Below are 23,056 nucleotides of genomic sequence, written 5' to 3'. Positions count from 1 at the left end.
GCCTGACCATGCCTCTGCCTAGGAGCTGAACAAGGGTGATGTCGCTGCTTCTGGGGAGCCCCCTAGGTAAGCGCCGAGAGCCCGCCTCACCTTGTCCCATGCCCTAGCCTCATACCCCCTCCCATACCCAAACTCTGCTGCTGGTGGGGAGGGGAGAGGCACAGAGCTAGGTAGGGAGCCTGCCAGCCTTGCCAGCTCCCTCCCCTCCCAGCACGACACCTGCACCCTCCTAAAATACCAGCAGGGGTCCCAGGCCATGCGCTGCCACCCAGGCCCCCTCCATCACCAGCAGGGGTCCCAGACTTTCCACCCCCCCAGTAAAAGTCATGGACAGGTCATGGGCCATGAATTTTTGTTTACTGTCCGTGACGTTTACTAAAAATGCCCATGACCAAAACGTAGCCTTAACTATAAACAAAACGAGCACACAGCAAAGTTTTAGAAGGGAGTACAGGGATGGTGGGAAGAAAAATATGCTTGCAGACCTCATTCTATGTAATACTGTAAAAGCATTTAAAACATCTGCAGGTGCTATTAATCCAATCTAAAGAGACGCTAATGCACACATATTAAGAGTAAATGCAGTAACTGTAAAGTTACTTACACCTGGTTTCTCAAGCAAATAATAATAATAATAATAATGAACTTTTACCATGATTAATCATCTGATTTGTTCAAGGTCAGTCATTCTGTTAGACTTTACATTAGAACTTGTAAATTACAATAAGTAGCTTTGTCAATTTACTAACTAAAGTCATACTATCTGTTAGTTGAAGTTGCCTTCCCGTTGGGAATATTTTTATATTTTGTTTATTTCTTTTCTTTTCTTTTCGAGAGCTAAAAATGAAAGTCACTCATTGGTATTAATGAGCAACATTAGCCATACAAATATCTGTATAATAATATGTTTTAAAATAAATTAGAAATATTTCATATTCTCAAATTTCTAAACACTACCTGGTAAAAGTATCATCAGGATAATTGATAGATAGAAGATAAAAAAAGATGCAACACCACACACCAAGTACCAACCTGAAGTTTTTATTCAGGCAATACGCACAATTGTCAATGGAAGTTTTACCCGAGTAAAGAGCACATGAATGGGAATACAAACACTATGAAACGACCACATTTGAAAGAAACTCCACTGAGTGGAATACCTGTGTCCTAAATAGGTTTCTGTTTGGTTTTAAATACAGATGTAGGGAGACATTTTCAAAATCTAATAATGGAGATGCTGATGCGTTAGCTTGGTATATACAAGGTGGTAAAGTTATAACTAAAGACTTAAGTAGCGATGACTGCTGATGAAATACATCTTTATAACATGGATTTTCTATTGTGCATGAATAAGTAGCATCTGATTTGCCCTTCGCAGCTTAGGTCCATCATAGTAATACTACTATAAATTTCTATAGCACTGTGACATTAGGTACCTGAATTTACTGATATGAACTCTATTTGTAATACAGATGTTAGTGAGTTTAATCTTGTCTCAAAAATATTCTGTTGTTATAATCAAAATATTTGTTTCCGGGCTAAATAGTAATGTTTACTAAGATAAACCACAGACATTAAAGGGTAGACACTATTTAGAGAGATGTCAGAGAACTTTTAAGAATGGTTTTCTGTTCAAAGCTTATTCAAGTTATAATTCTAAATCCGTTACACATATTTTAAGAGAATTATTTAAAACTGAAACTGGAAGAAATAGAAAAGGGCTAAATTAAAATACTGTAACTTCAAAAAAACTACTGGAACTGTAGGAGGAAGTTTAAACTAGAAGATGAGGTAATTTAAATGCAAAATGAAAATAATGCGTGGGTTGATTAAGCCTTTAGAACTATAGAAGTTGTTTCTTACTATAGTAAATATGCTTCTTAGGGACCATTGTCTATGGATCTTGAGACAAATATACCTTTCAGAAAGCTGGTACAGTGAGCAAAGACTGCCAATCTGTGCAATGGAGTATAGAAAACTAAAATGACAGATAAGGGGAACCTCATACTTGAACATGATTACACAGTTGACAGCTACAAGCGTAGTAGGACAGCCCAAAATAAAAGTGACTTTCTATACATGGTCTGGTCTTCACCCTTTGCAACTGTTCTGCTGCAGAATCTCTTCTAATTCACTAAACAGTTTGGTCTGATTAAAGTCTCCCAACTTTTGCAACAGGGTTTTTTTGGACCTCACAGTGTACCCAGTGTTCCAGAAGCCAAGCTGACAGCCTGGGACTGATTCTGGGTTAAGAATCTCACTCCAACCTTGGGACAAGAGATCTGGTAGAACTGGAACCACAAGTTCCGTTTCAGCACACCAGTTCCAATAACTTTAAATTTCAGGGAACATATAGTAAATAAGAGTCTGCAGTTACCTAAAGACACATCTGAAATAAAGACAGCAGGCAGATTTTTTCATTGTAGCCGGCACTGCTTCAGATCCATCTGCTATCCTCTGGCAGAAAGGGATCTATTCACTTGCTCTCCCTCCTGCCTGTGCTGTAGCTGTTGAGATTCTTGCTGTTTGTTTAAAAAAATAAAATCCAAGACCAATCTTCAGTCACACCATAATAGTCTCAGGTTGACCCTGAGATCATCACTGTCCACTGGGAGTAGGGATAGGATTTCATCTTCATTAAATTCACACAACCCATGAAATGTTAAGCCTCACAAGACAACATTTTTATACCAATTAGAGACCAAATTATATATATTAATCTGTACCACAGTAATTTTCCAACTCCATCAGATATTGCAAGGCAGTGTATTCTTTTACCCTCTAATATTTATTTAGATATAAAGTTGGAACAACACCGTAACTGGTACTGTCAGAAATGGGCTAGTCACTAAGTGTCTTTATCAAATTGTTAAATCTATGTCAGATTTAAAGCAAATAAAAAGAGCTACAGTTACTTACAGCAGTATTGATAAGTAAACAAATATAACTTTAAAACTAAGTAAGAATTAAACAAAATAAATAAAGATCAGACAAGGGTTAAGACACCAAATATGGTTAAATATTTTAAAATATTGAGTGAAGTATAAGATTAGCAACAAAATGTGGTAACTGACAGAGAAGTGCCATTCATCACCCTAATTTGATCTGATGCTGTATCGCACTACATCACCTGTCATCATATTGTCTTTTTAGATTGTAACTGCTTCAGGGCAGGGTCTGTTTCTTCATATATGTAGCACTTAGCACATAAGGCACTGTGTGTAATAAATGTTTTGCTTAACCTACTACTTTTAAAATATTTAACAGATGTTCAAAAACATGCTCCAGAGGGATTAATCATGTGGACTATCATGGCTTCCAAAAGGGTGGTAAGGCTGCTCTCACAAAGGAACAGATCTTATCTGCTTCTATTAAATGAGGTACAAACTGAAGTATGTAAATGGTGATCAATCCTGCAAGGAGCCAAGCACTTTAGCCTTGATCCTGTCCAGCAAGGCACTAAAGCATGTGCTGAAATCTTATCATGCGAGCAGTCCCCCTGACTTCACTAAGAGTCAGTGCTAAGCTTCTTGCAGGCTGGTGCTTCTTATGAGCTGTTATCAATGGGACCACTCAAGTGAGTAACTGCTTACGCGCGCGCACGTGTGTGTGTGGCAACAGTGGAGGAAGGAAGGTGTCACAATTTGACCCTATGTGATTTGAAGCCTTATTACAGCATCATAACAACAACATTCAAGTTTATACATCTAAAATTACTTCATATCTACTCTATTAGTAAGTACTTTTATGATTAAGGGTTTTTAGAGCTTTGAAACTAATGTCTTTTAAGAGAGTTGCCACGTAATTAGTGGCAAACTGTATCTGCATTTACAGGTCAAAGTTGCAAGGTTATAGGGGTGTGAGTGGCGTCGACTGCCTCCTTGTATACTGGTGCTTTTAACAGGTGGTCATCTAGGTAGGGAAAGATTATCACACCCTGCCTGCGAAGATGTGCTACTGCAACAGCGAGAACTTTGGAAAATACTCTTGGGGCCATGGATAGGTCAAAGGGGAGCACCCTGCAGTGGTAATGCAGGTTCCCAAGAGCGAATCGGAGGAACCTTCTGTGCGCTGGGTGGATGGTGATGTGAAAGTAAGCATCCTGTAGGTCGAGGGCTGAGAACCAATCTCCTTTTTCCAATGCCGGAATTATGGTACCATCTTGAAGCACTGTGTTCTCACAAACTTGATTAGTTTGCGCAAGTCCAGAATTGACCTCCATCTGCCTGTTTTCTTCTGAGTGAGGATATAATGTGAATAAAACCCTGGGCCCCTGTGCTGAGCTGGTACGGGTTCTACCGCTCCTAATTGCAGGAGATGATTTATTTCCTGCTGTAACAGATGCTCATGAGATGGGTCCCTGAAGAGGGATGGGGAAAAGGGGTGGGTAGGTGGAATAGAAAAAAGTGGATGGAATAGCCCTTATGTATAATTCCAGAACCCATCTGTCCGAGATGATGGATCTCCAGAGTGGGTAGAAAGGTGTAAGGTGGTCCCCAAATGGGCTGTAAATTAAAAGTGACTCTGGAATCAGAGAATGTGAGGCTCTCGAGCCCTCAACCAACACTTCACAATGTTTGCCTGGAAGTGGATTGTTGAGATGTAGACAACTGCTCTTGTGTTTGTCAGCATCTCTTCTGGTGCTGCTTGCGGCATTGGTCATAATGTCTTTGAGGCTGGGTGTATAGGGCATACCAGAATCGTTGGTTACAGAATCTGCCCTGATTCTTTTTGTTCGCAGGAACATATATTCCCAGTGTCTTTAATGTCGCACGGAAGTTCTTCAAGGTATGTAACGCTACATCCATGCTCTCTGCGAACAATTTGTGGCCTTCAAAAGGTAAGTCCTCTACGGTAGCCTGAACTGCCCTGGGAAAGCCACAGAGGTGAAGACGGGAATCTGTCTGCATAATGATGGATGTGGCAATTGATCGGGCCACCGTGTCAGCAGAATCCTGAGAAGCCTGCAGGGCCGTTCTGGTGATGAAGAAACTCTCTGTTATACTAGCTTTATACTGTTCTTTTTTGTCTGCTGGCAGGTGTTCAATAAAAGTTAATATCTGCAAATGTTGTGTCTGTCCTCGGCTAGTAAGGTGGAATAGTTGGCTATGCAGAACTGGAGGGTAGCCGACGAATAGGCTTTTCTGCCAAAGAGGTCTAGCCATTTCCAGTCTTTATCATACAGGGTGGTTTGACTTGATGTTGCTTCCCTCTTTGATTAACTGCCTCTACCACCAATGAGTTTGCGGTAGGGTAGATGAACAAACTCAGCTCCTTTAGCCGGTACATAGTACTTCTTGTCAGATCTTTTACAAGAAGGTGGAGCTATGGCTGGCATCTGCCAGACAGTTTTTGCAAGCTCCATAATAGCTGCATTACTGGGTAGTGCCATCTTGGCTGATGGAGAGGCTTGAAGTTTATCAGTCAGTTTATACTGTGTCTCTGATAGCTCCGCCAGAGAAATATCGAGGGAGTTAGTTACTCGTTTAAACAGATCCTGAAAGGATTTGAAGTCAGCTCGCAATATGGGGGGAGATGGCATTATTGTTACATCAGACGAAGAGGAAATGTGGGTAGGTGGGAGGATGTCACCCTCTGGCCTATCCTCAGGTTCTTTGGCTTCCTTCTTTCTGGAGAAGTCAGGGCAGATGCTGATGGTGATCATGGTGTTCTGGGTCTGGGTGGTTTGGAGGGCTTGATATTCTGGGCCCTGTATAATGCCCAATTTGGTGGGAGGGCCATGGGAGGGGGCACCCATTGTGGGGGTAGCCAAGCTGTGCCCTGCAGCTGCGAGGGTTCGCGTTTGGTTGAGGAATGGCCAGGGATACACATTCCTACCTCCACTTCCTCCTCTTCATTTCTGGAGAGAAGAGGGGCTGAGCCAGCAGGGGTAGTGGTAAAGCTTGCCCTTGATCTGGCTGGGGTGCTGTTGGTGCTGAAAAGCAGAGTTCCCAGAGTAGAAGTAATGAGGAGGTCCGCCTGGCTGATGAACTGTTGCAGGACCAGAAGGCTCAGTACCGACGGTGGAGGCAAGCTCTGGCTGGGAATCAGAGTGAGCGTTGCTGGTGCCGCACACTTGCTGTATTGTATTGGTGCGGCAGGTGGCACTATAGCACTGCTCAGTGCCTGAGTTTTCTTAGGTTCCCTTGGTGCCGAGCTAGGAGGCTTGGTTTTGTTATGTGTGCCTCCATAAGAACTAGACCGCATTGGGTCTTTTGCTCCTCGGGAGGTCTTGGTACCAGACAATCCTGGTGCAGTCAGTATTGGGGCAGACTTTGCGGTTGGAGATCGCTTTTTCTCAGGCGAATCTCGCTGTGGTGAAGAGTGAAACTGTTTTTTTGTGGCTTTCTTAGGAACAGGGTCCTTAGTAGCCGTTTTTGAAGAGGATTCCATATCTGAGGCAACTGCAGGTGAGTGTTGGCCAGGTGGTGTCCTGGACTTGGGATTGGAGGCAGGTCTGAGGGATTTCTCCAACATCAAAAGTTTTAGTTGGAGACCCATAGCTTTCCTTGTCCTCACCATTAGTTTCTTGCAGGGGGGACACTTTTGGATAATGTGTGTGTTCTCCCACACACACTGTGAGTGGCCGTCTGTGACTGGTATTGAAAGTCTGCAGGTCAGACAGCACTTGAAACCTGGAGAGCCCTGCATGTCTGAGAGGCTGTGTTGACTAAAGAATGGGAATAGTCCCATTTTAATGCCTCTTTAAGTCATTAGGCAACTGCCCACCTGAGGCGGGGAAAAAGGGAGAAAAATGGTAAAGAAAAATGAAAGGAGAAATTAATAAAGGAGTAATAACTGAGAAAGGGCTGAAATAAGAGGAATATCTAGAGTTGTTAAGAACAATGCTGTTGTTCCGACAGAAGCCAAAGGTGGTAGAGAAGGAACTGGGGGACAGTTGGCTGCGCACTCGGCAAGATGGCTGCCACATGTGCGTGGCCAAATGGTGCACTGTTACTACAAATCTCCGATTAGAAGTGCAGGGGCACCAAGACAGCTAAAGTGGAGTATCCACAGGGACACACCTTTAAGAAGAATATCTGGTTTCACTTCCTGCACCAATAGTTCTAATTCTTCCATTTTGTTACCCAGGCTCCTTGCATTGGTGTACAGATGTCAGTTGTTTCTGCTTGGCTTTCCCCAGATTCCTCATCCGATTAGGGACAGTCATTCTACTGCCAGTATCGCCTACCTGGCTGTTAGTGCCAATGCTAACTATGCTTTCTCCTACCTTCTGCTATTCCTTTTTCTATTGCTGTATCCTCTCTTAATTTTTCTCCACTCAATATTAGAACCAGGCATGGAGATTACATGAGCATCTCCCAATGGTCTCCCTCAAATGCTTAGTTAAAAGCCTTTTTTTTTTTTTTAAATCAGTTGTGCCAACCTCCATCGGAGGTCTATTTCCCTCCCTACTAAGGTGGAGTCTGTCCCATGAGAACAGTCCTCTGTCTGTGAATGACAGCAGTGGCTGAACATCCCAAAGTGCTCATGAGGCATCTGTTTGATCATCATAATCTTCCTCCTAGGTACAGGCAGAATCCACTGAAGATCACTTGAAACTCCACTACTTTAAGTGTCTTCCCTAGCCTGGCATAATCTCTGATGCATTTTTGTTCTTCATTGCAATCTTGTGTGTATCATCCTCTATCCTTCTGGGGCTTCAAACTCTGGCTACCTCCACTGACTCTTCCTCTCATTGTTGGAATAGCCGCTCTTTATTCCTTGCCCTCTCATCTTCTGTTACTGCCTGCTGCACCCTTTCTTTATTTTCCAACTCAGCAAACCTGTTCCTGAGCTCTATTTCTCCATTACGAGCTGGTCTTTTCCTCTGCCTAGTTCTCATAGTCACATGCTTCCACTGGCCATTCTCCCTGCCAGCAATCTACCTTCACAGTTCTCCAGTCTAGCTTGCATCTGAAAGTCTTGAATCTTCCCTTCAGTCTCCTCTCACCTTCGCTCCATCATCTGTTTGAGTTGCCTTTGAAACTCAACCACAATTTCTACCTGCATCTCCAAACCTTGGATCTTCTCTTCCAGCAGGTGGCACTTCATGCAAATGAAGCTCTTTTCAGGTACCTGGCTCCAGAATAATGTACATCCCACAGCTTCCACATCCAGTCATCTTCTTTGTCTCTTCCATTCCTTGGATCACTACCACTATGGCCTCTCTGTCATAGCCCTCCTCCCTAAACTCCTATGAAGAGGAAAAGACACCCACTCACACCCTCCCTGAAACTCTTACTTACAAACACCCACTGAAATGCCCCCATTTTCAGCTCTGTTTGCAGGCTCCTGTACCACTGCTGCCATGCAGAATGTTTAATTAATGTCTGTGGGTTAGTTTGTTTGAAAAGCAGATGGAAAAACAGTAACATTGCTATGGGGTAAATAGTCCTGACCATGAGAAATAAGCACAGATCAACAAGACCAGGTCTGACTTTTTACATATACAAACCCACAGTATAAATTTACTTTTTTTTTAAATTTCTAAAGAGACAAATTGTAATTTCCCCACCTGACTCCTCTAGTCTTGAAAAGGTTTGTTCTTTCGCCCAAAATTTTAATACAATGCTGTCCCCCTGTCTCCAAGCATTTTGATAAGCCTGGACAGAAATTAGGAGAGCTGGAAATGAATGATGACTAAAACATTTATTTATAGGCAAGTAATAGACATGCTGAATAACATCAGACCTTCACTACACCACTGCCAGCAAGACAAAGTCCTGCAGAGCTATTACTGTGTTATTGTATAACAAAATGAGTGGTGCTGTGGAAAAAATATCTGAAAATTGGATAAAAAGTTACTAAAGTGATGAAAAGTTTAAAGAATGGAGATTTTGTATTTTTATAATGCTCTATTATTTTTGTACTTGTTTTACCTCTAGTAATGCCTAGTGACCACAATCAGGATCAGAATCCCGTTGTGCTAGCCATTCCTTAAAGAGCCATATAGTCTATTTAGTTAATTTTGTCGTCCATTTATCATTGTAAAAGGAGAAGACCCACAAATAGAAAAAGACAGGTAACCTGTCAAAATTACAGAATTTACTTGTTACGGCTTGCAGTGTGAATATTCTATGGCACGCAGGTTTTTCCTGAGATTTAATCTAAATTTGCTATGCTTTAGCTTGAACCCATTGCTTCTTGTTCTGGTCTTTGTGGCAAGAGAACAACTTTTCTTCATTTCTTTTATTGCAGCCTTTAAAATATTTGAAGACTCTTATGACCGCCCGTTAATCTCCTCTTTTCCAAAACTAAACATACCCAGTTCCTTCAGCCTTTGCTGAATGCATGGCTTGCATTCCATCCTTTTGATCATCTTTGCCACTCACCTCTGAATCCTTTCCAGTTTCTCTACATCCTTTCTATAGATTAGTGACCAAAATCGGATGCAGTACTCCAGCTGAGCCTAACCAGTGCTGAGTAGAGCGGTACTATCAGCTCCTGTGACTTGTACGCTATGCCTCTGTTAATGCAACCCAAAACTACATTTTGCCTTTTTTTTTTTTTTTGCAACAGCATTGCATTGTTGACTCATTCTACTTATTATATTTAGAAGAGGTGAAGTTGTGAATGTCACCTTCCTCATTTTCACTTCTTTTAAGAAGCCTATCACTGTGACAATCTCTGGTCTTCTGACAGATGGGTGGACACTGCATGTAAAATGGCCACACGGGTCTTAAGACTCTGCTTCTTCTGGGCGGAAAACATTTGACCCCGAAGCTCTCGGTCTGGTCACAGAAGATAGAATTCAAGTCTTTAACTGTACATTGTGGAGTGCTGTTACTAGAAGATCTGTCTTTTAATTGCAGTCAGACTCCTCACTGATTTAGAACTTCCTAGCGCAATTTTATTTTTTAACATTGATTGAAAGCATCTGGTGTTTGTCATGTTCTCTTGTAGTATGTATAATATACACAGGCTTTCAGTTAAATTGTTCCAGATATATTGTTCAACCTTCACAAAACCAAATCTAAATAAAACAGAGCAATGTATTGTAGCATACTGTAGGAAGTGGGTTTTTTAACCCACGAAAGCTTATGCCCTAATAAATTCCGTTAGTCTTTATGGTGCCACGGGACTCCTCGTCATTTTCTGGATACAGACTAACACAGCTACCCCTCTGATACTTGATAGTGTAAGTTTATCATTGTCATGATTTTAATTTCTTGGTGGGTAATTTAGAACAATACACTATAGATTACCAAAAATGATGTGCATAATTTATGTGTATTCATCTAAAGTGGAGATATTTATGCATACTTCTGACTGGCATTTCAACAGCTGAATTGCAATCATGCTTTCACATCATTGCCTGTGCAATAATAAATTGTATATAATAAAACTTCATACACCAATGTGAACTTGAGTGCCCATTGTATATTGTTACTTTCTTGTGGTGGTTGTCATGGAATGTGATACTACATTTTTGACAGTGGTATATGCATCACACATACAAATAGAATTACTGAAAACAAAAAATAGATCTGTATGTTATTAAACTCTCAGGAGAAAACAATTACACAGAAACATCAGAGCTGCAAACTTTACACCTACTATTATTCAGAACTAACGCTAAGGGGTTATTGGAGATGTGCCTGGGAACTGTGGGGGTTTTTTTGTTTTTGTTTTTAAGAGGAATTGAAAAAAAGTAGCAATATAGTTTTGTTTAGCAAATAATCACTTAGCTGATAACATTTCTGATTATCTAGAAGATGATACAATATATTCTTGTTTGGTCCCTTGGGTGCCTGGTAATGATTAAGTTAATGAATAAATCTAAATTTCTTTTACAAGAAGTCCTACGTCATTGTGTGCCAAAAACGCAGATTGAGGAATAGGTGAAAAGCTAAATTTGGTATTTCTGGTTGCCAACAAGATGGACTGTGTTGCAGCAGGTGCCTTTTGGAAATCAAAAAACACACATGCAGGAGGAAAGCTAACATTTATGTATGAGAAGAGAACTGCCTGCAGGCTTTGAAGGAATACAATGTGCTTTTGAGGACAAAGTAATCCAGAAAGGAGTGACTGACAGTGCTCATATTGTAACTTCTGGACTACTGGAATTTTTTTTTTTAAACTAGAAATGTAGTTTACTACTGAAATTTTAGAGATTGTGTGTAATTTGTTCTTACAGATTTGGCAAGTGTCGCTGATTGTTTAAATGTCATTACATTTGCTTTTTAATCTGCTCAAGCCTCTAGGCAGTGTTTACTTGTCCTTGGATTATCACACTGCATCTCTTATAATTAAATGCTTTTTAAATATTAGTTTTTTGTAATTCACTGCATCTGGCAGCCAAAAAGCATTATTTCAATATTGCAAGCTGTTTGAATTTGTTAACTGGTATTCTGAAGTTTTATTTTTTAATCCTTGAACTGGTCAGTAAGTGAAATGATTTTCCTTAATTACTTTTGAATGCTGGCTGCTACTTCTGTGTTGTTTTCTAGGTTTATAAGTATCCAGCCTACTCTTTGTATACTTCTTGATTATCCAGTTTAACAATACCTTTTCAGCCATGATTATAGAATCTATTTCCCAGTTCATCTTAAATCTCAACATAAATACCTTCTAATCTACTAGGTTAAGTTACTTATATTTTTGACATTTCTTTATTGTACAGCACTTCAAGATGCTAATGAGTTTTTAAAAAATCTATGTGGGGTTTGATAAAAGTGAATTTAGTCCTTGTTAAACAAGGCAGCTTTCAATTTGCATTGTCAGTCTTCTACTTACCTAGAACAGGGGTGGGCCACATCTGGGTACAGAAATTGTATGGTGGGCCATGAATGCTCACAAACTTGGGGGCTGAGGTGTGGGAAGGCAGGAGGACTCTAGCTGAAGGTGCAGGCTCTGGGGTGGGGCTGGGGATGAGAGGTTGGGGGTGCAAGAGGGTACTCCACTCTGGGATCGAGGGATTTAGAGGGTAGGAAGGAGATCAGGACTGGGACAGGCAGCTGGGGTACAGGAGAGGGGTCAGGCTCCGGGCAGCACTTACCTCAAGCAGCTCCCAGAAACAGCAGCATGTCCTTCCTCCAGCTCCTATACAGAGGTGTGGCCAGGCAGCTCTGCACACTGCCCTGTCCTCAGGTGCCACCCCTGTAGCTCCCATTGGCTGCAGTTCCTGGCCAATAGGAGCTGTGGGGGCAGTGCTTGGGGCTAGGGCAGCATGCAGAGCCTCCTGGCTGCCCCTATGTGTAGGAGCCGGAGAAGGGCCATGCTATTGTTTCCAGGAGCCAAACAAAGCGGGGCAATACCCTGATCCTGCTCCCCAGCTGGAGCGGGGGCAAGCCCCAGACCCCACTTCCCAGCAGGATTTTGAGGGCCCAATTAAAATGTGTGGAGGAGCGGATGTGGCCCCCAGGCCATAGTTTTCCCACCTCTGCCCTAGAAAAATGTTAAAACCTACTCAGAGGACGATTAGCTTTTCTCCTTCCATCGTGCCTCAGTTATGACTTTGGGAAGATTCAGGTTCAAGGCCCTGTTCCACTTCAGGCTGAGAGGAATTGAACTGGGTCTCCCATATTGTGGGTGAGTTCCCAAACATGGGGCTACAAGTTAAAGGGAGGCTGCCACTCGTCCCTCATCCTCCTCAATATTTTGTAAATCTGATCTTCTTATTTTTGTCAATGTTCAAAAAATAAATGAAAATTCTGAGAGTCAGGTCAAAGTAAAACATTTGACTTTGACATTAGTGAAACACCTCAGTATTTTTCAGTTCAGTTTAACTATCTGACAGACTCCAACATGAATTCGCTAACAGTTTGGGTTTGATTGAAACAGCTTTTTACAATGAATAAACTATTTATTGAAAAAATTTCACCCAGCTCTACTTCCATATTCCATTATCCTGAGTCATCCAGTTCCATATATTTATATTGCTCAGTGAAGCACACAGCCACTTAACTGCTAAAAGAGCTGAACCCTTAACTGCATATGGAAAGTCATTTGGAAAGAAATGAAAACAAAAAAAAAATTGTCCATCTTCTTTGTGTATAAGAAACACTGTGTAGATCCAACATAATGAATTATGATGAGCCATACATATGTTCTTGATTATTTGGCACATTGTCCCATCATTGAGCCTCCAGACCCTTTTTCCCCCCCCCCTTGGATGCTTTAGAAAGATGTAGCTTTGTAGCTGAAAAGTAAAGCCCACTTCTGCAGCCCCTTTTCTCAGCTAACAGTTCACAAGTCAGAAGCCTGTCTCTGAAATGGGCTGCATACTGGAGTGTGTCTAGAACAGATAACTAAGCACTGTGATCCTTCATTAAACACTAAAGAGACTGCCTTAATTTTCTGGTCATCCTCCCCTATTTTACAGATTAATAGCTCTTGCAGGAATGCAAACTCCCCTGTAGATTCTCCTCTACCTCCACTGCTCATCTTGACTTTGTGTGACCTGATGTCCTTAGTACTTTAAGACAGTTCATTCATTGGGACCAGAAACCCACTAATTCGCTATTAGTGTCAGTTAAGTGCCCAAGTTGGAAAAGTTTGATTTGATTTGCTTACATAGAATGAATGGCTGCTACAGGAGTGTGGTAATTATTCACTCCTTGTACTTTGGCACAGAGGGGCGCTGACTCCTCATTATCCTAGGTAAAGTAATGTTTTGGCCATGAAATGCGGCATAACAAGGAACAGAACTTTGATTAGGTTCAATGCCCATGCAGATAAACCAGCTACTGCAGGAGAAAATTGACTTTTCAAATAGAACTGTACCAATGGCACAAGAGAATGGATAGAATCCCCACCCTGGAGCACAGCTAAAAGCATGTGAGCAAACAGTTCAGTGAAAGTAGTCAGGAGCACTAGCTGGAAGGTTGCAGCCTGCAACTTGAGGAACACCACCACATCAGCTGTATTACTTACTCTGTGTATTGACTATAAATGTAATGAAAGAAACAGGCGCCTGGATTAGGCAAGAGGATGATGCTGACAAAAGCAGGGTCTCCAATGCTTGGGCCTGTATGGTTCGAGTACTCAGCCTCTTTTCCTGTATCTATGAGTGCTGCCACTGTGATCAATTAAGGTGTCTAATAGTTACTTGTCCCCAGATTTTAACCAAGTATGTGGCACTCTTCGTGGAGGGTTCTTGATTCTGGTATTCATCTCCCTTGCTGATCTGATGGATTTCAATCAATCAATCTTTTCAGAGTTCCTTTCTTCTCTTGGGCTTTTGCCTGAGGAGAGGTAGGTATTTAAGTTGTGACTTGTGCTAATCAACCGAGTACATATGTGGGGTCTCTGGCTGGCTTTGTACTCAGGCAACTGGCCCAAGCTGCTGCCTGTGCTCCCCCTGGCTAAACGGCTTAGCAGAGATAGCACATGTCTGTCTGCTAGCACTGGAAAGCATACTTTCAGCTACAGTCTAGACATACCCCTTACATTTAGATTGTCTATGTGAGGGAGACTATATTGCATAGCTCTAGTCACCTACTGGTGTAACCCCACAGAGAAGATGCAGCTGATGCTGCCAGAACAGGTTTTTCCTCCACAAACAATGGTAGCTATGTTGCAAGAGATATTCTTCTGTTGACACAGATGCATATACCCTGCAGGTTATGTTGGCATAGTTATATGGGGGAGGGGGTATGGATTTTTCACATCTGACCAATGTTATTATTTAAGTGTTTCCTCCTCTTGTGGTGTAATTGGAAAAAAATCTATACAAGTTCAGGATCCTTTGGTCTTTCCAACTTAATGATCCTAATTTCATACAAATCTGTTTATAATATGACAGAGGAAAACAAGATGACTTGTTTTCAGAATGAAACATTCTTTAGAAAATGTTCATGGGATATTGGTGTCTCATATATAACCTGTATATTCACTAAGAACCTTCATTTAACACAGGGCAACCTCAATTCTGTGTTATCTTATGCCATTCCAGAACAAGGAGTTTAGCTAAACTCAGATTCCTGAAATCTAGATCCATCCTGCTCCTGTGCGCTTGCTATAATAGGATGGGGAAAATAGTGCCTTGAAATGGTTGTAGGGTGTGACTGACTGACTGAGGCTGCATGATCTGTGTCTCAAAAATCTTGACAGTTTTATTCCACAGTGGTTACTATAACTTCAGGTATGCAAGCAAGACAGTCACATCTCCCTGCATCTCCCCCACTCTATTTCCAGTTCACTTACTGGAGGATTTACATCTCCTTTCTCCTCCCAAGTTCAGTCAGGGCATCCACTCTAGGCTCCTGTTCCACAACAGTCTCTCCTTCCCCTGGGATCAGAGTTTTCCTAGGCTGCAGTTCCCTGTCTTCACTAAGTTCCCCCAGCAAGTCAGGCTATTAAGTAGGCCTGCTTGGCTTTTTTCTCCAGAGAGAAACAGTTTAATTACTCACAATTACAAGGTACCACACAGATCTTTCTAAGCAAGCACATTTATTCTTAAGTAAAATCATTACAGAGAAGACATATTAGCATGTGTGTAGGTTCTTTTATTGTGTAAGGCTACTGGAGATCAACTTCAAAAAGGACACTAGCAAGTGATCAGTCCTTCAAACTCCACCAAGGAGTTTCTGGGATTACAAATTAATGACCACCTTAGCTCAGAACAAGCATACCATCAGTACAAGAGAATCACTCCTTTAGAGAGACTGGGCCTCTGATATTGTTCACATCTAACAGGTGATCAGCAGGAAAAGGCTCCCTTCTCCCAGTGAAGCTTCAAAAAGGTAGTGCATACCCAGAGGGGGTACATTTGCATACACCTTCCCATAGAGATTTCTTGAAAAAAAAAAAAACTTTTAAAACTTATTCTTGTCTAGTCCACTGTTTCAAAAATAGTCCCTTGAAGCCTGTACTATTCCCCAGAATTTACACTGGTCATCTTTTCCCCCCCACCCCCAGACCTTACATACCCTTCCACAAAACAAACATTTGCATTTTTAATACATGAGCTAAGATACTTAAAAATTCAATATGGCTTGTCCAGGATATTGCAAGAAGTCATCATATCTGTCTCAGCACATTTCCTTGATTATATAACTTTAGCAGTACACCAAGATGGGTCCCATGCTCTCCCTAAGCCCCCAACCCTTGCTTCAGCCAGGCCCTCCTCAGTCATGCCCCTGACAGTCCCTTTCCCACTCCAGCCAGCCCCTCCACCCCACAGGTGGTGATGTGTACTTTAACTTCATATTTCCTGGTTTTCAGAAGTTTAAATCTGTGATACCTTCAGGACACCCCCACATCCCCAGTTTACCTGGAGAGCCATGGAGGGGGTCTCAGATACCCCCAGGAGAAGCAGGAGGTTCTTAAAACCTGGAGAAGGCACATGCTTGCTGGGAGGGTAGAAGTTGAGGGGGGAGAAAATGGGGAGAGTAGTTTGGGGCTATGGCAAGGAGAGAGGAGATTGAGGTAAAATTGGGGTGGGTGGTAGGGGAGGGGAAAGAAGTTCGGGTCTCAGGTTGGGGGAGTGGGTGGGGCTCTGTCAGCCCTCAGTCTGTTGTATCCCATTTCCAATGATTTGCCCCCTTCTGGGGGCATTAAGCCCATAGCACTTTAGAAGTTATTTGCATGTACAGAGTTTCCTCCTTACTGTCAGGCACCTTCTGCTTGCGCATATGCTTCTCAAAGGCAACTACTTAGTGAAGAGCTTGTCTAAATGATGAGTTAGCCGGCACTAGAAGGGTGATTATGTAGTTTGAGCTGTACACTGAGGTGGATCCTGCACCTTCACTAAGTCTCCTATCCCTGTTTCAGCCAAGCCTTCTCTGCTGAATGACCTCAAAGTGACTTTTTTCATTTTCTACCACTTTACCACCAGTATTAGGAAGCTAGAAAAAAGAACCACATCAACACATTGGGAAAAAAAGGTTGGACAATTGGGAAATCAGCTTAGCACCCAAAGATCTGAATGTGGAGGAGGCTTAGAATTACTTTAAGTCAAAGTTACAGAAACTTTCTGAAGCCTGCACCCCAAGCAAGAGGAAAAAATTCCTAGGGAAGGATTACAGATCAAACTGGATGAAAAGGCATCTTAAACAGGTTAAGAGAAAGCAGAGAGCCTAGAAGGAATGGAACATAGGACTGATCAACAAGGAAAGCTACCCTCTTGCACATCAGAAAGTGCAAGAAAAGAATGAGAATTTCCAAAAGCCAAGCAGAGTTGGACCTTGCAGAAAAAAATAAAAAAACAATAATACAATATTCCACAGCTATATAAATAAAAAAAGTGAAGAAGTGGAACCACTGAGCACTGAAGATAGGGTGAAAATTAAAGATAATCTGGACATGGCCCAACACCTGACTGAATACTTAGCTCCTCATTGCATCAGTTTTTAAACAAGGGTAATGGGGTAGTGGAAGGGTGGCTAATAGAAATGAGGATATGGAAGTAAAAATCATCATCATATCTAAAGTGGAAGTCAAACTCAAACAGTTTAATGTTCTTGACTGGGGATTATTCAAGCACCCTGACTTGGTCCCATTAAAGGAACTGGCACATGAAATTGCAAACCCAATAACTAAGATTTTTAATGAACTCAAACACAGGGACTGGAGAATTGCTAATATAGTTTTGTTTTTTAAAAAAGAAAAAAGTGATCTGGGAAATTACAGACTTGTTAGTTTGACATCAAATTGTATGCAAGGTCCTGGAACAAGTTTTGAAGGAGAAATGAGTTGAGGACATACCATTTACCTATACACAACATGGTTTTACAAAAGGTAGATCTTGACAAACCAATGTGATCACCTACTTTGAGAAGATAACTGATTTTTAGACAAAAGGAAATGCAGTATACCTAATCTATCTGGTTTTCAGTAAGGTATTTGATACAGTTCCACATGGGAAATTAGTTAAATTGAAAAGTGGGTAAGAAACTAGGTAAAGTGGAGACAATGTGAACTATCAGGCTGGAGGGAGGTTACTAATGGAGTTCCTCAGGGATCAGTCTTGGGACCAATCTTATTTAACATTTTCATCAATGACCTTGGAAAAAGAAGTGGGAGTGTGCTAATAAAATTTTTGGATGACACAAAGGTATTGTCAGTATAGAGGAGGACTGGAATATAATGCAAGAAGATCTGGACAGCATTGAAAATAGGAGTAATAGAAATGGGATGAAGCTTAATAGTGCAAAGTCATGCACTTACGGACTAACAACAAGAATTTTTGCTATAAGATGGGGATGCATGTTGGAAGCAGAGGAAGATAAAGATTTGGGTGTTCTGGTTGATCACAGGAGGACTATCAGCCACCAGAGGACTATGAGCCACCAATGTGATGCAGCCACGAAAAAGGCTAATGCAGTCCTAAGATGCATAAGGCGACGTATTTCCAGTTGACATAGGGAAGTGTTAGTACCATTGTACAAGGCACTGGTGAGACTCATCTGGAATACTATGTGAAATTCTGCTCTCCCAAGTTTAAGAAAGATTAATTACAACTGGAACAGGTGCAGAGAAGGGCTACTAGGATGCTTCGAGGAATGGAGAAAACCTACCTTATGAGAGGAGACTCAAAGAGCGTGGCTTGTTTAGCCTACCCAAAAGAAAGCTGAGGGGAGACATAATTATCCCTCTGATGAATTTGTAGAGAGCAAATACCAGGGAGGGAGAGGAGTTCTTTAAATTAAAGCGCCAACATGGACACAAGAACCATTGGATAGAAACTGGCCATCAATAAGTTTAAGCTTGAAATTAGGCAAAGGTTTCTAACCATCCAATGACTGAAGTTCTGGAACAGCCTTCTAAGGGAATGGGCGGGGGGGGCGGAAAGAGAAGAGAGAGAGGAAAAAAAACCAAACCACTTACCTGGCTTCAAGACTGAGCTTGGTAAGCTGGTGGGGATGGTATAATGACATTACCTACAATGGCATGTGACCCATCTGCAACTGCTAGTAGTAAATATCCCCAATGGTCAGAGATGGGGAAGGCTCGGAGTTACTACAGAAAATTCTTCCGCAGGTGTCTGGTTGATGGGTCTTGCCAACATGCTCAGGGTCGGACGGTTCACCATATTCGGGGTCAGGATGGATCCCCCCCCACCCTCCGGGATCACATGGGCAAAGACCCTGGTCTTCTTTTGCCTTCCTCTGCAGCATAGGGCACATATCATGTGCAGGTTTAAACTAGAGTAAATAGTGGACTCTCTCTAACTTGAGGTCTTTAAATCATGTTTGAGAACTTCAGTAATTCAGCCAGAAATTATGGGTCTATTACAGGAGCGGGCTGGAGAGATTCTATGGCCTGCAGCATGCAAGAGGTCAGACTAGAGGATCACGATGGTCCCTTCTGGCATTAAAGTTTGAGTTATGTTTGCAATAAATCCATACTGGTAATTTTTTCAGAAATCAAACAATTTATTCTAATTTACTGCAGCACATGGGATTAAAGTGTCCATAGTAGGAAGTCACTGTAAGTCTTACACTCTAACAACATGCACACCATAGCATCAGGTGAAATGCAAATTTTCATATTTCAACTCATTTACCACCTACAGACTTACACAGACAAAAGAAATTAGAAAGTCAGTAACAACATTAAACAGAGTTCCAGCTATGTTCAATATAAAAAAAAAACCTTTAAAAGGAATAACGTAAATGACTTAATTAAATGGGAAAATCAGCAGTAACTATAGTATTTATCTTTTATGGTTCCATTCTCAGGAAACACTAGCACCTTCAGTTCATCCAAGGATCAATATGTACTTCACAAAAACATTAAACTTCATTGACTCCTGGAGGCAGGAAGATACTATCCATATTTAAACGATAAAAATTAGTGCCTTGTCCAACATCACATAGGGCTTATTTACACAGCATGTTAGTCCACACTAGAGGGGTGTAAATACTAGCATGTTGCATGCTAAATACCAGCTTGATCAACATGTACTAAAAGTTCCCCAGTGCTCATTAATATAGTTCTGTTTGAAATGGGCTATGTTAATGCACACTAGGGAATTTTTGTAGGCCAGTGGGGTCCCCATGAGCATTTTGCGCACTACCTGGCCTATGTCTGCTAGAATGGACACCCTTCTAGTGCAGCAGCATAAAGTTAGTGGTGATGACAGTAACAGAACTCAGTTGTCCTCTCTCCCAGGCCCACATCAAGTAAAAGACCACTTTCCCTCCCATGTTCTCCCCTTAACATGGGTACACAATTCTTAGTTGCATAGGCTGGAGTTAAATGCACGCATTAGGGAGAGAGAGAAAAAAGTCTCTCCTGTATACCACATGGTTCTTCATGTTCAGTTGTTCAGGAAAATTGCTCTGATCATAATCAATAACCTGTTTTAAATGCAAATCTGAACACAACAACATTAACTATGGTCTGAACCCACACTTCCAAACAATGGACAAAGTGCTTAGAATCTGAAGTAATAAACAGCCCAGAGATAATTTGAGTGTATCCATAGATTTTTAAAGCCAAAGGAATAATTGTGATCTACTCTGATCTCCTGCATAATACAGACCATGACTTCCCTAAATTAATTCACACTTGAACTAGGGCATAAAACTTTTAGAAAAGCTCCAATCTTGATTTTAAAATATAGAGTGATGGAGAATCCATCATAATCCTTGGTAAGTTGTTCCAGTGGTTAATTACCCTTACTGTTGATTTTCACGCCTTATATCTATCCTGAATTCATCTAGCTCCAACCTCCAGCCACTGGAACTTGTTATATATCTTTGCATGCCAGATAGAATTAAAATCACCCCTTAACCTTCTTTCTGATAAGCTAAATAGAGACTCCAGGAGTCCAGTGTCTCTCTCTGTTTTCCAATCCTTTAATCACTCTGGGGCTCTTCTCTGAACCCTCCCCAATTTTTCAATATCGTTCTTCAAGCATTGACAGCAGAGTGGATACAATATTCCAGCAGTGATCACACCTGTGCCAAATATAGGAGGAAATACAGGAGGTAATATATGGTCTCCCTACTCCTACTCAAGATTCCCATTTATATAACAAAAGATTCCCATTAGCTGTTTTAGCCACAGCAGCACACTGGCTACATTTGCACTGCAACATAAGCCTGGGGTTAGTGGAACTCAAGTCTACAGTCACTAGGTTTGAAAACCCAGGGCTTGAGCATCCACACTTGAGACTGGGCCTGGCACAAAGTTTGCTTCTGTCCATCTTACCAAGTGATACAGATCATACTACATCAGTGATTCTTATTTATCACTCCACCAATCTTTGTGGCATCTTCAAGCTCTCTGTACTGTTTTTGTGTTTTCCTTCCAGGTCATTAATTTTTAAAATTTCAATAGCATCTGGCCAACAAAAATTAGGTTATCACTTTAAATGTGATTTTTATGCATTAAGGAATGGGAGAGTCTGGGCCACAAAAGGTTAAACCTAGCTGCTCATAAAAATGCCATTTTAGACTATAAGTGAGTGAAAAGATAAGTGTCAATTTTCTGATTAATAAAGGAATATTGGCACACAATCTATATTTCAAGATCTTGAAATATAGATTAACTGGTTCACCTACTGTCATTTAGAATTAAAATCATTTCCTTGTCTTATCTGAGCCAATCATGCTACTTACATTATAGCTTCTTACAATTAGAGCTATAAACCTGCATAAGACATTTCCAGGTTCAAACACAAACGGCTATGTGCAATAAGCTGAATATCAATATTAATCTATTAAATGATCACTCTACTTGCCATAGGGTTGAAATGTTGTAGAAAACATGCAAATGATTAGCAGCATGCAGCAATTAAGTGAATACTGAAACAGTTTGTGCCTTTATCAGGAAGTAGTTTAGCAGCAATTAACATTCTCCTCCTCACACCCATGTTGGTGTTATTTTGTTCAAAATGCATGACAGATTTAGCAAGGAATCAATGTGCTTTATTAACGTAGTTTCCTCAAGAAAAATCTACACAGTAGGAATCTGAAAAATACTCAGTTCTCTTAAGATATGTCATGCAGCACTGTAGCCTTCCACAGTATTAACAAGCAGGACATGAATTGTACTCAGCTGGAAAAGCTCACATCTAGAGTTTTGTTCTGCTCATGAATACAGTACATTGTTAATAGCCTAAAGAAATTTTTGGTCCAGTAAATTAAGCTGTTCTAGCCATAGAAGGAAGATAGGCACAACATGTACTAATTAGCAAAAAATGGTAGTTAAAGACATTCACTTTATTAAAATTCTTGTATGTTGAGATATAAAAAGCCAGTTTTGCCCACTACTAGGTCACCTGCTTTGACTGCTAGCATTAAGGAGTTTTGATACCAAACAAGGCAAAATTTCCATGTTCCCAAAGAGAAAACAGACTATTAATAAAAAGTTTTCCATATTCAAATAGACCTTTCTATATGCTGCAGCTGAAATTCTGATTTTCATAAACTACCAAAAAGAGTTTAAGTGACATTGGTTTTGTACTTTTACATAAACCAGTATCCAGGATATTAAGCCTGCCTTCTATTCCTTTCCATTTGAAAGGAAAAAGTACCATCCAATCACAAAATTCATAAATTTAATTTTCTAGTATTTCCCAAACTTTACCTTAAGAATTATGTCAATTTAAGAATCTAATGGAAAGAGCTTCATATTTAAGGAAAGTTTCAGTGATAAAATATCATTAAGATATTCTATGAAGAAGCAATATTTACCTACCATGATATTTGAGAATTTGATTTCTAAATAAATTTAGAAAAAACAAAGGATATAACTGTAAATTTAAAAACTATTTATACAAAATAAGATTTGAAGCAAATTATGCAAATATAGCGTTCTAAAAAAAAAATTGATTAACACAAAAAGTTTAGCATCACTCAGATTAGCCAGTCAGCCTTTTTAAAAAGTTATGTTACTTTAGAAGCAATTACATTTGCCATTTCAAATGTAGGTTACGGGCCTTTCATGTCATTAGCACACTGTATACTATAAGTAACTAGTTTTAATCGGAAATCAGAAGTTATAATACAATAATTGGAGATATACCTATCTCCTAGAACTGGAAGGGACCTCGAAAGGTCGTCGAGTCCAGCCCCCTGCCTCCACTAGCAGACCAAGTATTGATTTTTGCCCCAGATCCCTAAGTGGCCCCCTCAAGGATTGAACTCACAACCCTGGG

At 40.9% G+C, this 23,056-nt stretch overlaps 1 protein-coding gene across 3 annotated transcripts in view; it reads right to left on the bottom strand.

Moving 5' to 3' along the window:
- Nucleotides 1-23,056, bottom strand: part of CTTNBP2 (cortactin binding protein 2) — a 187,298-nt gene that overhangs the window by 134,509 nt on the left and 29,733 nt on the right. Inside the window, exon 2 of one of the 3 annotated variants that reach the window (XM_050936034.1) lies at nucleotides 13,879-14,189. The exons of the other annotated variants lie outside the window; for them this stretch is intronic. The gene's annotated coding sequence lies outside the window, so the exon portion shown is untranslated. The remainder of the gene's footprint in view (nucleotides 1-13,878; nucleotides 14,190-23,056) is intronic. 3 annotated transcript variants of the gene reach the window in all.

The sequence above is a fragment of the Gopherus flavomarginatus genome, chromosome 1 (genome assembly GCF_025201925.1).
Source record: "Gopherus flavomarginatus isolate rGopFla2 chromosome 1, rGopFla2.mat.asm, whole genome shotgun sequence".
NCBI classification, from domain to species: domain Eukaryota; kingdom Metazoa; phylum Chordata; order Testudines; family Testudinidae; genus Gopherus; species Gopherus flavomarginatus.
The sequence above is the reverse complement of the archived record's forward strand: the minus strand, read 5'-3'. Positions and strand labels throughout refer to the sequence as shown.